Source organism: Phaethon lepturus, unplaced genomic scaffold (genome assembly GCF_000687285.1).
Source record: "Phaethon lepturus isolate BGI_N335 unplaced genomic scaffold, ASM68728v1 scaffold618, whole genome shotgun sequence".
In the NCBI taxonomy this organism is placed as follows: domain Eukaryota; kingdom Metazoa; phylum Chordata; class Aves; order Phaethontiformes; family Phaethontidae; genus Phaethon; species Phaethon lepturus.
The window spans coordinates 190,151-203,932 of NW_010555323.1; positions in this window are offsets into that span (position 1 = coordinate 190,151).

Genomic DNA, 13,782 nt, shown 5'->3' on the forward strand with positions numbered 1-13,782 from the left:
CTGATCTTACCGACACTTCAAAGCCATGAGGATTATAGTTATGCTTTCCTGGCATCAGCCGCTGCTGTCTCCTCCTACCACTGCCTTTGTTCCCATTACGTGTGTCCATCACCTCAGCGTTCTGGCACCAGGCAGGCTGGGTACCGGTGGCTGGGCAGCTGACTGGGATCGTAACCCAGGCTGCTCATTGCACTAGCCAAAACAGTAAGACCCAAACACTCACAGGTTAGCCTGAAGCCCTTAATGCAACCTCTTGAAATGGTCTGTAGGGTTTAATCCTAGCTCCCCGGCTTGATGCAGCCTGTGTGTCTTCCCTGGTGCAGTTGCCGGCTTTGCCTTCCTATCAGCCCAACAATTTCCGAGGTAATGTTTTTTCCAGAGAAATTTAATCCTGTGTTTCCCAAAAGGCTTCATATATCACAAGGTTGACATTGTCTAATCAGAGTGGTAAGCTTTTCCCATGAGGGACTGTACTCAGCAGCAGAGATGCTGGTATCTACAGTTCTTTGTACTGGAAGTTACACAGTGTTTTGTAGCATATACCCATATACAGGAGAGATATATCCTACAAGTGTGGTGCATTGTACCTGTATCCTACAGGTATAATTTACTGGCTTGCACTCATCCACTTCAGGGTCCTGATTTATGGGCTAGGACAATCAAGCTTCCATCCATGTAATCTGGAGAACTGGGTACCTGCAGGCTGCTCGAGTCACAGATTTATTTGCAGAAAACAAGCAGAATCTCTTTCCAAGAGTCTACAAGCAGCCAGCACAGTATAAAAAGCAGCATGCTGGCAGCGAAGAAACCTTGACTGAGGAAACCAAGAGAAGTAATGATTTGGTTCTTGTCCTTCATCAACTGCATCAATCTTCTTGAAGCACCCAGGGAATTTTCATTGCTCTCCTCAGAGAAACATCCCCCACAAATCCAGTGCTCAGTTACCCCCGTTCTCTTCCTCTACTGAGCAGAAGGAGTTTGTCTCCTTTTCACATCCTGTGAACAAGAAATGGCCTTTAAAGTTGGGTGCATGCCTCAGGGTATGCAGGGAAGTAAGCTTCCCAACTCACAGGCTGAATACCTTATGGACCCAAAGAAGGGGATTCATCCACAGCAGTTCCCAGGGAATAATAGCGTCACTTGTTTGATGGAATTTCCTAGCTACGGTCTTACAGCCAAAACAAAAACAAACAAACAAGTTTTACTAATCAATCATGCAGATGACTTACAGGAATTTTTGTTTTCTTTTTTGTATTAGGAATTTATACTCAGTTTGGTTTTCAGCATATTCGTCTTTTTTCCTATGTAAGCTCCAAAGGCCCCACCCATGAGGATATTTTATCTATGAATGCACTATATACAGTGTGCATATATTTCTATATCTATATGTGTATATACTGAAGTAATAAATGACCAATATCAGCAGTAGCCCCTATCATCCAATCACATGTTTACACAGAAATTCATGCCTTCATCTAACCCTGGCATCCGCTGGTGTGGACAGATGCATGATATTGTTATTTCTTGGTGAACAAAGCACGTTAATTTCTTTTTTGTTAAAGCTTTTTCTTTCTTCCTTTTATTTATTTGTTTACTTTTAATCAATAGTTTCATCTACCAATTAGCCTTGGGGTAGGGTGGGGCAGGGAGACTAAAAAAATTATACAGGTATATCCATCGATACATACACATATATTCCGTGTATATATAGATAGATATATGCATTGTATATATTTGAAGAACATTTTCTGTCGTTTCACCTCATCTTGTGCCGCATGAATTTTTGGTGACTGACATTTTAGTTTCTTTTATATTTCTTTCCCTTTTTTTTTTGGCTCGTAATGGTGCCATACCGCTATTTTTTAATTTTTAAAACATTGCTGTACTTTTTTAATTTATATTTTTGTAGTTCTTCCAACAAAATAATGGTTTAATCATCTCAAGAAAGAGATATAGATCTGCAAACTAATAAAGGCAACAAAATCTTTTCTTGCCATCCTTAAGAAATCCACATTTTCAGACATCCCAAGAAAGTTGTGTGCAAAAGAATGAAGATTCTTACCCCTCCTTTCTTTTTATTTTCTCTTCTCCGTACCTGTTTTTAAACTTCTGCAAAGTCTCTATCCTGTCTTTTCCCTTTTCCTTTTTTTTTTAATCGAGTTCAGCAAAAAAACACCCAGAAGGAAGAAAATAGTTCCCTTTATCCCTGTGTCCTCCCATGAAAAATTCTTCCTACAATGAAAGCCCTACAAACCACAGATGGCATAAAAAGAATTTTATTGCAATGCAGAGTATGTGTCGTATCTTTTATTTCTGGGTCAGTGCAAGATCATTTTTATGGCATGCTGTAGTTTAGCTGATTTAACTAACCATGGCCTTCATTAATCGGTGCATGGGCTGTGATGACGCCATCTTGTGTTTCATCAGAGCTACGCATTCAGGCTAACCGAGCAAGTCTGTAGTGTATGATTTGGGGGGATATCGTTTCAATTTTAATTTTTAGTTGTATTATAATTTCTTGGTTTTGGAAGAGTTATGCCAGTACTGTCGGCTGCTTCTTGCAGCCTCAGCGTTATATATCTACTTTATTTTATGGGTTTTTTTGCTCTTTATTTATTTCTCAGTAGCGATCTTACGTCTTGTCTGTGTCCATCTGTCTTGTCAGTGTGTCTTGGAGTCCATTGGTCCAGTGTTGTTATGTGATTCTGTTCTCTGTTCGTAAGCTGGTGTTCAGCTCCCCGCTGCTCTGTCACCCCTCTTCCTCTCCCCTTCCCCTCCTCTTCCCCTCCTGCCCTCCCCACCTGCTCGAGGGGAGTCCACAAAGGGGCACCAAGCTTTGAATGATGTTCTGAGTGTCACCCCGAGGCTTTGGGGTAGAAGTCACAAGGTATCTGCACAGCTTCTTAAGAAAGACAAAGTTTGCAGCTGGAAAATTTTCAAACTCTGTTATCATTTCACTCTTAGAAATGGTTTACTGGCATAATGCTAAAGAGACTTCTACAGCTTTTTAGGGGATTTGTGTGTGCCTGCTGACGTCTTGGAGTAAGAACTCCTCTTACCTGTGCTGTGGGCACCAGGAAACGCTACACAGGGTGCAGGCTGTATGTTAAATGGAAAATACCTCGGCGTTTTTATAAAAGGCAGTCCTGGGAAGGGAGTATCACTGTGCCCGTGGAACTGAAATGATATCTGTGTGAATGCATTTCTAAAACCCACTGTTCAGAGTTCATTTGTAGTTAGGAGGCAAAAATGTAGGACTTACTGAGGATTTCTAAGGGTAGTGCATCTTCACTCTATGGGGTCAGTCTTCTGTTTGTCACTGTGTGGTGTCTGCCTCTTTGCTGATACTGGTAAAAACTGTCTTGCTGATGTTTACTTGTATAACCTGAACACAATTCTGGAAACGGATCTGGAGTGTCTTCTGCCATGTGCATCATAAATATGCAATAATGTGTAAGGCAGAAGAAAACAAGCTGTTTTCAGGTCTCTGCTTAGACTTGAAACACTATTTAGAAAAAAACATCCTTTGGCTTGTACAGGGGTGCATTCCCCAGTATCCTTAATTCTGTTCCTGCAGAACGAACTAGACCTGTTAGTGGCACGGAAGGCCTCAGTGCGTTAGGATACATCAGCTGGCATCAGTGGATCAGCTCAAGTTAGTGGAAGAGGAGGCAGCCAGCTTCCTTGCTGTGTTCAGGACATCACAAAAAGCATGCTTACACGTACCTTTAGCCTAGCTAAATCCTAGGGTTCTCACAGGAATTCATTTGTTCAGGCAGGAAGGTGAGATGGTGGAATCTATGAACTTTTTTCATAAGAGAGTGAGATAAGGCTTAACTGTTTAAGCTAAGAGTTACCAGAAGAGGGAAGTGATGGGATGTGTTCAGCTCTCCAACATGGAATTATTTAATTTAATTATTTCATTTACCTTACCCAAGATATATTTCCTGTACTTGCAGAGGGAAAAAGAAGATAGCTTTTCTTTCAACAATAAGAACCAACGATCTTATGCTCAGTTCAGATTTCTTAGCTCATATATGATCTGAGAAACTTTACTGAGTGCTATTAATTATTGCCAAAATGAATCAATATTTAAAGCTTGCTTGCTTTAGATGTTAGATCTCTATGTGTTTTTCACAACTATTAATTCCTACTGAATCCAAAACCTTTCTTGGTAATTGCTTAAATAAAGCAACCACTTATAAAATTATATTATAATCAACAAGTTCATGGTTTTGTGTAATGCTGCCCTATGTCAAATAGACCAGAACAGTCCTGTTATGAGGCTAACAGCAAAAAACCCGATTTTTTTAGCTCAAGTGGCAGTTATTGGAGCAGAACAAGTGGACTTTTAGCCCCCTGCGTCATGAAGTTCAGGGTAACCTTCATATTGAAGTATTGTGATGAGTAAATCAAGTGTCCAAGCATCAGGACAGTAACCTTCTGTCTGTGGCAAAGCTGCTGTGTCCTGCGGAATGGTTACTTTTGTCTGCCTTACGTAGCCTCCGTGATGCCTGTGACCAGCCCTCCACTGCAGAGACTGAGAGGATCACTCAAGCGCAGGAGATGCTGTAGAAGGCCCCGTTGTGCTCTGTTTTATCCCACTAAGTATATATGGATTTCTGGCACTTGAAATAGTTAGTTCATACTTTTGTTTTCTGTCTCAGGGCAGGCTGCTGCCTTCAGCTCTTGTGACATTTGTCACTGAGCAGGGGGGAGAGCTGAGGGTTCAGTTGTTAAAACCCAGGATAAAAAGCCTGAACTCCAGTGTGCCACTCCCAGCTCTGTCGTTGATTCCTTCTGTGACTGTGCATCTATATTGCTCATTTGCCTACCTGTAAGGCAGGGTGAATGTAATACTTCTTACATAAACGAGGTGGAGATGACAGGAAATAAGATTTAATTAATATTTTAATGGAATTTGATATTCAGGTGCAAATTGCTATGCAATACACCAAAATGGTACCGTACTGCTAACTACCAAAAACACACAAGTAAACTGTCAGTGTTGCGGTTTTAGTACTAAGTTCTATCTTCACTTACTGTGGCAAGTAACATCACTCCATATTTTTATGAGGTAGATACAACTCCTAATCTGTTAATGCAGAGAGAATCGAGGGATACAAAAGCCAAATATTTTCAAGTCAGGGAACATTGGTGTGGCATCGTTTTCATTAAATATCACTTTTTCCTCTAGAGTTAACAAATGCAATGGAATGAACCATGCTCAGGCTATATACGTTAATGTCATGAGTGGACTACAATATACAGATCTTTTATATCAGCACTTCCATCACTTGAACTTGCGTCTTGATCAGAATTTTGCTTCAAAAAATTCACAGTTTCTGTAGCCTGACTTAGCTGGTGTAAGTTTCCCTGGTTTTGCATTTAAGATCAGGAGGAGATCAGGATCAGACCCACAGTCTGGCTACTTTGCCCTTGCTGCCTTCCAGTCTTTTTTTAAAGCATATTCTCTAAACTCAGCGCTATGTGCACTGTCACATTCTGGCAATCCCTCTAGTGCTGTGCCTATGTTATCAAGCTGACGCATGTCTAAAATACTAAGATATGATATTTTCAACCTGCTGGGACTGCTTTTTGTCCCTGTTAGCTTGCATTTTCAGCTTCATAAAATATACGGGAAAGAAAGAAAGAAAGAATAGCCAATGACACATGACTTGGGAACAGATTTTGCATGAAAAGCAAATATTTGTATAGTAGACCCTTAGATGTCTATAGCAACTGATTAGTTAGCTTTAAACAAGAAGACACTAACTAATTTCTGAAAGATACATAGTATCTGTTAGAGAGAAAACATGCTGAGCATTTACAGATAGTAGGGACAGAGACACACTTTTGCTTCTAATGGTTTTTATTATGTATATCTTTTGGTCATCATGCCTAGACCTGAAGGTGCCATATGTATTAGAATCCCAAAGGTACTGATGTTCACATAAACTATAGCACCTAGAATGATACCTTGGTAGAGCAGAAAAGCCTATTCTACTTCCATTTTCACACCAAGTAGATCATAAGATACCAAAGCTTATAATAATGTCCAAGGGGTTATTACCTTGCATTCTGCCTCTCTATTTCAGTTCCAATTTATTAATCACAAGAGCTAGAAATCAGTGCTTTATCCCAACTGTAAGCAGCTGGGAATACCAGTTCCTGCGTGATACGAAGCGTGAACACTTACCTTAAATGCTGTGTGAGGTGCAGGAGATGAAGATCGTACCGGTTTTGAAACTAGTCTCAGATGTCCACTAATTTGACAACATATTTTATTCTGCATTTTCATTGCACTAATAAATACATTATTAAAACCTTACGAAAGAGCCACACTCAAGGTTTCATTTTTTTACTTCTGCTGACTCTCATAAAAACTGAAGTTGGTTGGTCCTATGGGGTGGTGTTATAAGGATCATCGTCTCCTCTTTTGGCATTCAAGAGGAACTACAACTATTTTACAAACACAGAAAATCTCAAAATTAGCTTCTTTTAGAGCAACAAGAAAATTCCAACACTTTTGTCTCTTCACTGGTTTCACTCAGTCTCAGTATCAGAACAATAAAAGTCAGAGGCATCAAAAAGGGGAAAAAAATTGTTCTGTCTTTGCAGGACAGCAGAAGTGCAAAGCAATTTTGGGCTTAATATTTTCTTTTTTTTAACCGGATATCAATAATTCTCTTTTTTTCCCTAGTACTGAAACCAGTATGACTGATTTTAGATACTAGTTTTGGTGACTACTGATTTTCACTGCTGAAATCTTGGGGGCTATGTAAATTTTATATTTGACAGACAAGAAAAGCAAAAATAGCCCTGTAATTAGTTCAGGGTATTTTCTAGGATATCAAAATATAATTTTAATTTCTTCTTTTGACTTCTCTCCATGAAGCAACAAGTCTACTGTGGAGTGCTTGGAGATCTGTATTTCCCCTAGAATCTGTGGTTCTCCTGTAAGCTAATTCTTTTTGTGTGGAAACACGGATCATTAATACATTGCAAAGCATGTGAGTGCACACGTGTGTATATTTATACATCTGCTAATGCTATGTTTATGTTCTGGCTAAAAGGAGCATTTTGGGGAACTGAAATAGAGGAGTAGAATAAACTTCTTTAGGAGCTTTTACAAGCAAATATGGAACAAATAAATTGAATCTTGCCTTACCCTCTCTCTCATCCTCCTGTTAAGTTCTGTTAATTCAAGTCTTTGGCTTTTGTATAACTCTGGAAGCAACTAGTACGACCCAGCATTTTGGGGGAGGTCTTTTGTGAGTGCAGGCAAGTGTAACGCTCAGGTTTGAGATTTGGGCATAGCCTGCAATAGAGGACCTCCAGCACACATCTGAACTTGCAGCAGGGAGGAGGTTCTGAATCACTTCCCTCTGCCAGGGAACTGGGGACTCTCAGAGAGCTGTGGGGAAGGTTCAGGAGGGTTTTGCAGCCAAGAGAAAATCAAGGCACTTGGCAGTGTAGCAGGAGTATGTATGTATCTGAAGAAAAAAAAGTACTTTTTTACAGTAGGTTGGACACGCTACCAGCTCTTCCCTTATTCGAGTGCTCATTAGGTAGCCTTCCCATGGACAAAACACTGCAACGTACTCTGCGCAGCAGTGGAGCGAGCAAGCTCTGACCAAGAAATGATGAATGACTTCTGAGCTTTATTTTCTGATAAGATAACTGAGAGCTTTGCAGGTTTGCCCAAAACCCTCTACTTCATGTGATTAAACATGCCATATAAGCGCAAAGGGAATACAGAGACCAGGAGGGTAGTTGACAATATCTGTGCCCTAGTTCCTTTTTGATAAAAAGTGAAGATCTGGTGTTGGTAAAGTACTGTGGGGACTCCCATATAGTTTCCTCTGAACTGTCTGCGTCAAATCCAAAACAAGAAAATGTTTTATGACTCTTAAAATGCAAATTTCAACTTTTGTCTTAAAATGCCTTTTCATTTTGAAACTGATGCTTTAAAAAAGTATCTTGCTATGAAGCAAACTAAACTTAAGTTTTGTAGTCATAAGTATTGTGTGGGGATTTCACCACACTTGTCTCTTTTTTTAATTTCTGAAAATATGACTCGTAACCTTCACCTTTAACTGACTTGGGAGCTTTTTACTACTCCTTTTCAGTTTTTCAACTTCCTTTCTCCTCTGTTAGGTTCTCCAGAACATTAACCATTCTTTTCTCCAGAGGAAACATCTGTCACAAGCTCTGTACCAGTTGTGTTAGAAGAATAAAAACTTGATTACATTTATCAAAGGAGTTGGGCCAGTTTATTTCAGCATCTTCAGTTGTTTCATTCATAGCTTTTCATTATATTTTGAATAGCAATGGTAAAAGTCCATCCCTGAAAGCTGTGTGATCTTTCCCATATATGCTGTTTTCCATATCTATCCCTCTATTTTGGAGAGAGAGGGAAAAAAGATTCCTTCACTAAGGCAGGCGATATTTTTAGAAAGAGCTGGTAAAACAAAGTGCAAATGTTGTGCCTGGAGCACCTCTGTTCTAACAACAGGATTGTTTAACGATGAAAGCAGCCATTTGTGTGTCTAGCTCGCTCTGTTAGTAGTAATTCTTCCTCCATACAGGAAGAGAGGGGGAACGTAGTGTGGTAGTTTGTTCCCTATCTTACCTCCTCTGGAAAGATATTTACACAGTTTTCTGCTGCAGAATGAGCTTTCCAGTAGCGCTTTCTACAGCAAACGTAAAGAACTGATAGCGTAGGAAAAATTAATCTCAGTCATCTATACCTCATTTACTATTGAACTAGTAGATTTGTTGTTCTCCTGGTGATTTTTTTTCTTTGCCTCCCAGATGACCTTTCCTTCCTGATGACAAGCTGCAAGTTTTCTCTTGGCCTGTCTCGTAGGTGGCAAGTGTCCAAACACGAGCTGCCAATTCAGATAGTTTAAGAAACTCCTAAGAGCTGCCAAGCTTGGCACTCCTGGTGTAAGAACACTATATTCATGCGGAAGTGTCTAAAGTATCCTGAGGAACTTGAGCAATTTTGTTTCTTTTTCCATGCCAAATTTGCTTAGCTTCCATCAAAGCTAATTAATTAGGAGTCTGAGCACCAAATGAGGTAACAGCAATTTGAACTACTTTTAAAATCAGACTTGGTGTGAAGGCCCAGCTTTATGATGTTATTTCAAATACCAATTGGCATTGATACCTACTGCTTTTGCCTTAAAACCTGTATAAAAGCAATATTGTTTCTTGTATTTTATTGGGATTTAATCTCTGAGGCCAGCTACACATTCAACATGTTTATTTAAAATTATTTTTAGCGGTTGGATCCTGGAGATGGCTGCATGTGTGAATGTCCAATAGCTCCAACAACATTTTATAGCTGCATTGCCATCATTTTTCCAGTGGCTGAGAGGAGCTTTGTGGACATTAGTGCAGCTGAGCACTTGCTCCAAAGATCTAAATTTTAGATTTATAAGCTGACAAGAGATAGTTAATCCTTTTGTGGATTGGGCCCTTAAGGACCGTCTGAATGACAGGACTTGAAATAAGACCTTGGAGTCTTAATTGTTCTTTCACTTTCAAACCTCAGTTAATCTCTCCTTCACTTTTAAACAAAGGTTGCATTTTGATCCTACAGATTTCTTAAACCTTTTGTCAGATACGCACTCCAGGAAGTCATTTTTCTGGGGATCCAGTCATGTTAGGGCAATGACAGCTTGTACTGTGGTGTGTCATATTACATTAATTTTCTTATTCAAGGGAGATTTCAGCAAATGCAAAACAAGACGAATGAGCTATGTACAGTGAAGTTAAAGATTTCTGACACCAGCTTAGAGCAATGATCATTGCTCCTTGTTCAACAGCAGTTCTTTATCAGTTTTTTCTTTTGTTTTGTCTTGTGCTGTTCTTTTCTGGTAATGAAATGCATAGAACTGTACACATCATTTCAGGGGTAGCAATGACAAACCCGAGTGGAGAGGCACTATTATCTCTCTGCTCCATTACAGTGAAGTCTCTGCTTATACACAGCCTGAGTTCTGAAAATAGTTGGAAAGCTTAATAAACATAAAGAACTGGTGCAGAGGAAAGAGATTCTCTGCAGCAGAGGATTAAGGGATGACAAATGCAGTTTCCTTTTATAAAATCCAAGAAATTTGAGCTCTGCGTCTCTGACTGGAACCCTGGGAAAGGTGCTGGAAATAGGAATTAAGGGGAAAAAAGTATATTTAGGTATGTATACATATATATGTATATAAGTGTATGTATAAGCATATCTATATAAATGTAATACATAGTACATATATATGTGTGTGTAAGTGTGTATATATAGATATATAAAAAAAAAGTATTATTCAGTTGCAGGATATGATGACAGATTTCAGATAGTTCTAGCAAATATCTTAGGTATGAAAACAGAGTGCTGGTAATATCCTGTACTGGTCCCCAGGAGATGACCTGCATGTCACATTGCAGGTCTGTGTGATTCTACTGTAAGAAATGATACACATGCTCTACCTCTCACTTAGTGCTAATGTAAGTTATCAATAATGCATATAAGCATTATTATCAGTGTAGAACTGCTGCAGGTGAGTAGCAAATCCCGCTCTTAAGTTTCAGATGTAGTATAGTTTGTCAGAACTGAACATCAGATCAGAAACAGTGAACTAAGAAATTCATTGCATGCATGAAAAAAAATCTGTATGCACAAGGAATTCCTGGGAGACTGTGTTTGATAATAGGCTGAAAATACCAACAGTAGAACTTTTTCACCGCATTCCTCACTTGTTTATAACTCTTTTCCAAACCTTTTGTCCAGAGCATTTATGACCAGGATGTTGAATTTTCTTTTGGAAAAGTAAGCAGTCAGTACTTGGGTCTCTACAGCAGTTTGGAATTTGGATGCAAATTAAATACTTTCATGGTCAAAAAAATTTTTAAACTGTGTGTAGATTCCTGTATATATGCATGTGCATGCATAATTACATTAACCACATAGCTGGAAAAACTGGCAGCCTGATTAGATGTTGCGTGCCTTCAGTTTTCACTTGCATTAATGAAAGTAGAAAGTATTTAGCAGTTTGCAGGATAAGGGCTGAGTTTTTATAGTTATATGTGAAAAAAAAGATCACTATATAGAATTAGCTAGACCTTAAATCACAGTCTGGAGAAAAAAAAATCTATATGGTTTAACGTAGAGGAGAGACTTCAGCCAGAACATTTCAAAGTTTAGTTGTAGAGTACAACAGCTTGTTTTTATAAGGTGCGTAACATCCACATTTTTTACGGTATTTCATTATAATGCTCTACTTTATTCTACATGGTTTGAATAGATGAGAAATGCCTGTTGGTTTTCTGAGATCAGGCAGCTTCTGACTTTCCCTTACTTTTTTGAGCCCACTTAGTATATCTGTGCTCTGCACAGTAGTATTCTTGAAGAAAGCAGAGATGAAACCTCCTTTTGCTTAAAAAATACGTTCTGTCTTTAAAGTCATTGCAATTTCCATTTTTATTTCTGCACTTGATAATGCTCTGGATCTTCTTGGTCTTATCTGACAGAACACCCAGCCCTGTATGTCAGGTACCGTGTTTGACCAGAAACATACTGTTAGTACTCCAATAGCATTGTTTATCTCAGACTTTAAAATGTTTTGCAGGTATTAAAAAGAAGCTTTTCGGACCTTTAGAAAGGGAGATGAATACTGTTAGCTCCACTTTATAAATATTGTAATCAGAGAGGTTAGAAGGATGCCTCCTTAGGTGACTCACTGACAAGCTTTAGTTGAGAGAAACATGGAGGAGGTTTGAGAGACCTGTGGAGAAAAGGATTTGTAGGGCACTTAACAGTTGCAGAGGTGGAAAAATTACTGCTGAGGTTAAAAGAAGAATTTCACTAGTAAAGCGGAGTTTTTCTCAGTAAAATTATTTTTTCAGTATGAAAAACCATATTTGTTAAAACAAAAGGAACAATTTCACCCACAGCTATACCTGAATGCTGTAGGTGAGCAAACAAATAGTCTTTCCTCATACTCACTGATACGTGTATTTGCTTTTAGAGTCCAGTCCCCTGGCTTTAATGGATTTGTATCCTGTTGGTCCCTGTGGAGCCCACACAGTGCTGGGGTTGGGGGCTGCGTTCCAAACTGTTTCTCACTTCTCCAGTGGAGTCATTTACCTATGTCGAATTTATAAGTTCAGTCAATCATATTTCTGTAAAACCACTGAAGTCAATAGGGTAGCTACAAGGTTGCTGAGGGCATATGTTGACCTACAGTCTTTCCTTATGAGTGGTGATGATAGGAGACCTGAACTTGACTCTCAAATCCAAAACTTGGGTTGGCAGAGAGTTGGTATGAAGAATATCTTTCAAGCTGGAAATAGATCAGGTATTTTTCAAGTTGGAAATGCATCCACTGAGACATAATAAGCATGGAACCCCATGGCAGGGTTTTCATAGTAGAATGTATTTTTCTAAGAGAAAGGTGAAGCTGAGGAAAGAGCAGAAATGAAGTACTTTTCCAGTTGGCTCCATGCACTGCCCTCCTACCTATGAACACAGAGCACATACAGCTGTCGTCCCAAAGCTTAGTGCTTCTGTGCTGAATTCCTCTGTTTGTAGTTATATGTTTGAATTGCCACTTCGTTCCCTTTCTCTGGATTTTTCAGCTGAGTTTACCACTACTAAACCACCAGACAGTGAAATAAGATAAGGAATTGTGATGGAGCTATAATGCGGCGATGGCAACTTACATCAAAGTTATTTATTTGAGTGTCTTGTAGGGATTCATTAGCCAATAAACAAGCAAAGACAAACTTCTGAAAACATTGGGGCTTTCACATATCCAAGAGTGAGGCACCTGAAATGATTAGAAGCTGAGAGGAGTGTCCTTCACATGTACCTGTGTAACATGTAGTAGAAATCAAGCAGTTGATAAATTGTCTTCTGGCATGCTTCCATTTTGATGGATAACTCAGTGCCATGGAAGGTTATGAAAAGTCACAGAATCATAGAATCATAGAATGGTTTGGGTTGGAAGGGACCTTAAAGATCATCTAGTTCAAACCCACCTGCCATTTTAATAGGGACACCTTCCACTAGAGCGGGTTACTCAAAGCCCCATCCAAACTGGTCTTGAACTCTTCCAGGGATGGGGCATCCACAACTTCTCTAGGCAACCTGTTCTAATGCTTCACCACCCTTGTCGTGAAGAATTTCTTCCGTATATCTAATCCAAATCTATCCTCTTTCAGTTTAAAGCCATTACTCCTTCTCCTATTGTTGCATGCCCTTGTAAAGAAGCCACTTGCATTAAACATTTATATTTAACATTATAGACTAGCATGCATTGTTTGGGCACTGGAAATAACAGGCAAATCTGCCAGTTCTTCAGCATAATGTTGGTCCATGTGCCTGTCCATGTTTAGTGTCCTTTTGCAAAAGGCAAGGAAGAACACAGACAGGCTCAAGTGTTTATGAGTCTTTCAAAGGCAAAACTTTTCTTCTAACTTCAAAAGTGTTGTTCATTTATACCTTAATAAACCAGTAAGTCTCAGGGAACTAAGGTTAGAATTTGAACACCTTTTTAATTCATTCACAAAGTTCAAAGCTGCAAATTTTGCCAATAGCAGAATTACCCAAATAAAGTATTTGTTCTTTTAACATAACATTTCCAGTTCCATCTCTGTTTTGATTGTGCTTAAGACCATCAATTAGAATAAGAATATGAATAGGAATAATGAATTCATCAGGGAAAAAAAGTCTGTATGAGAAAATTTTATGTCTCATACAGATAATGAAATGAGAGTCTATGA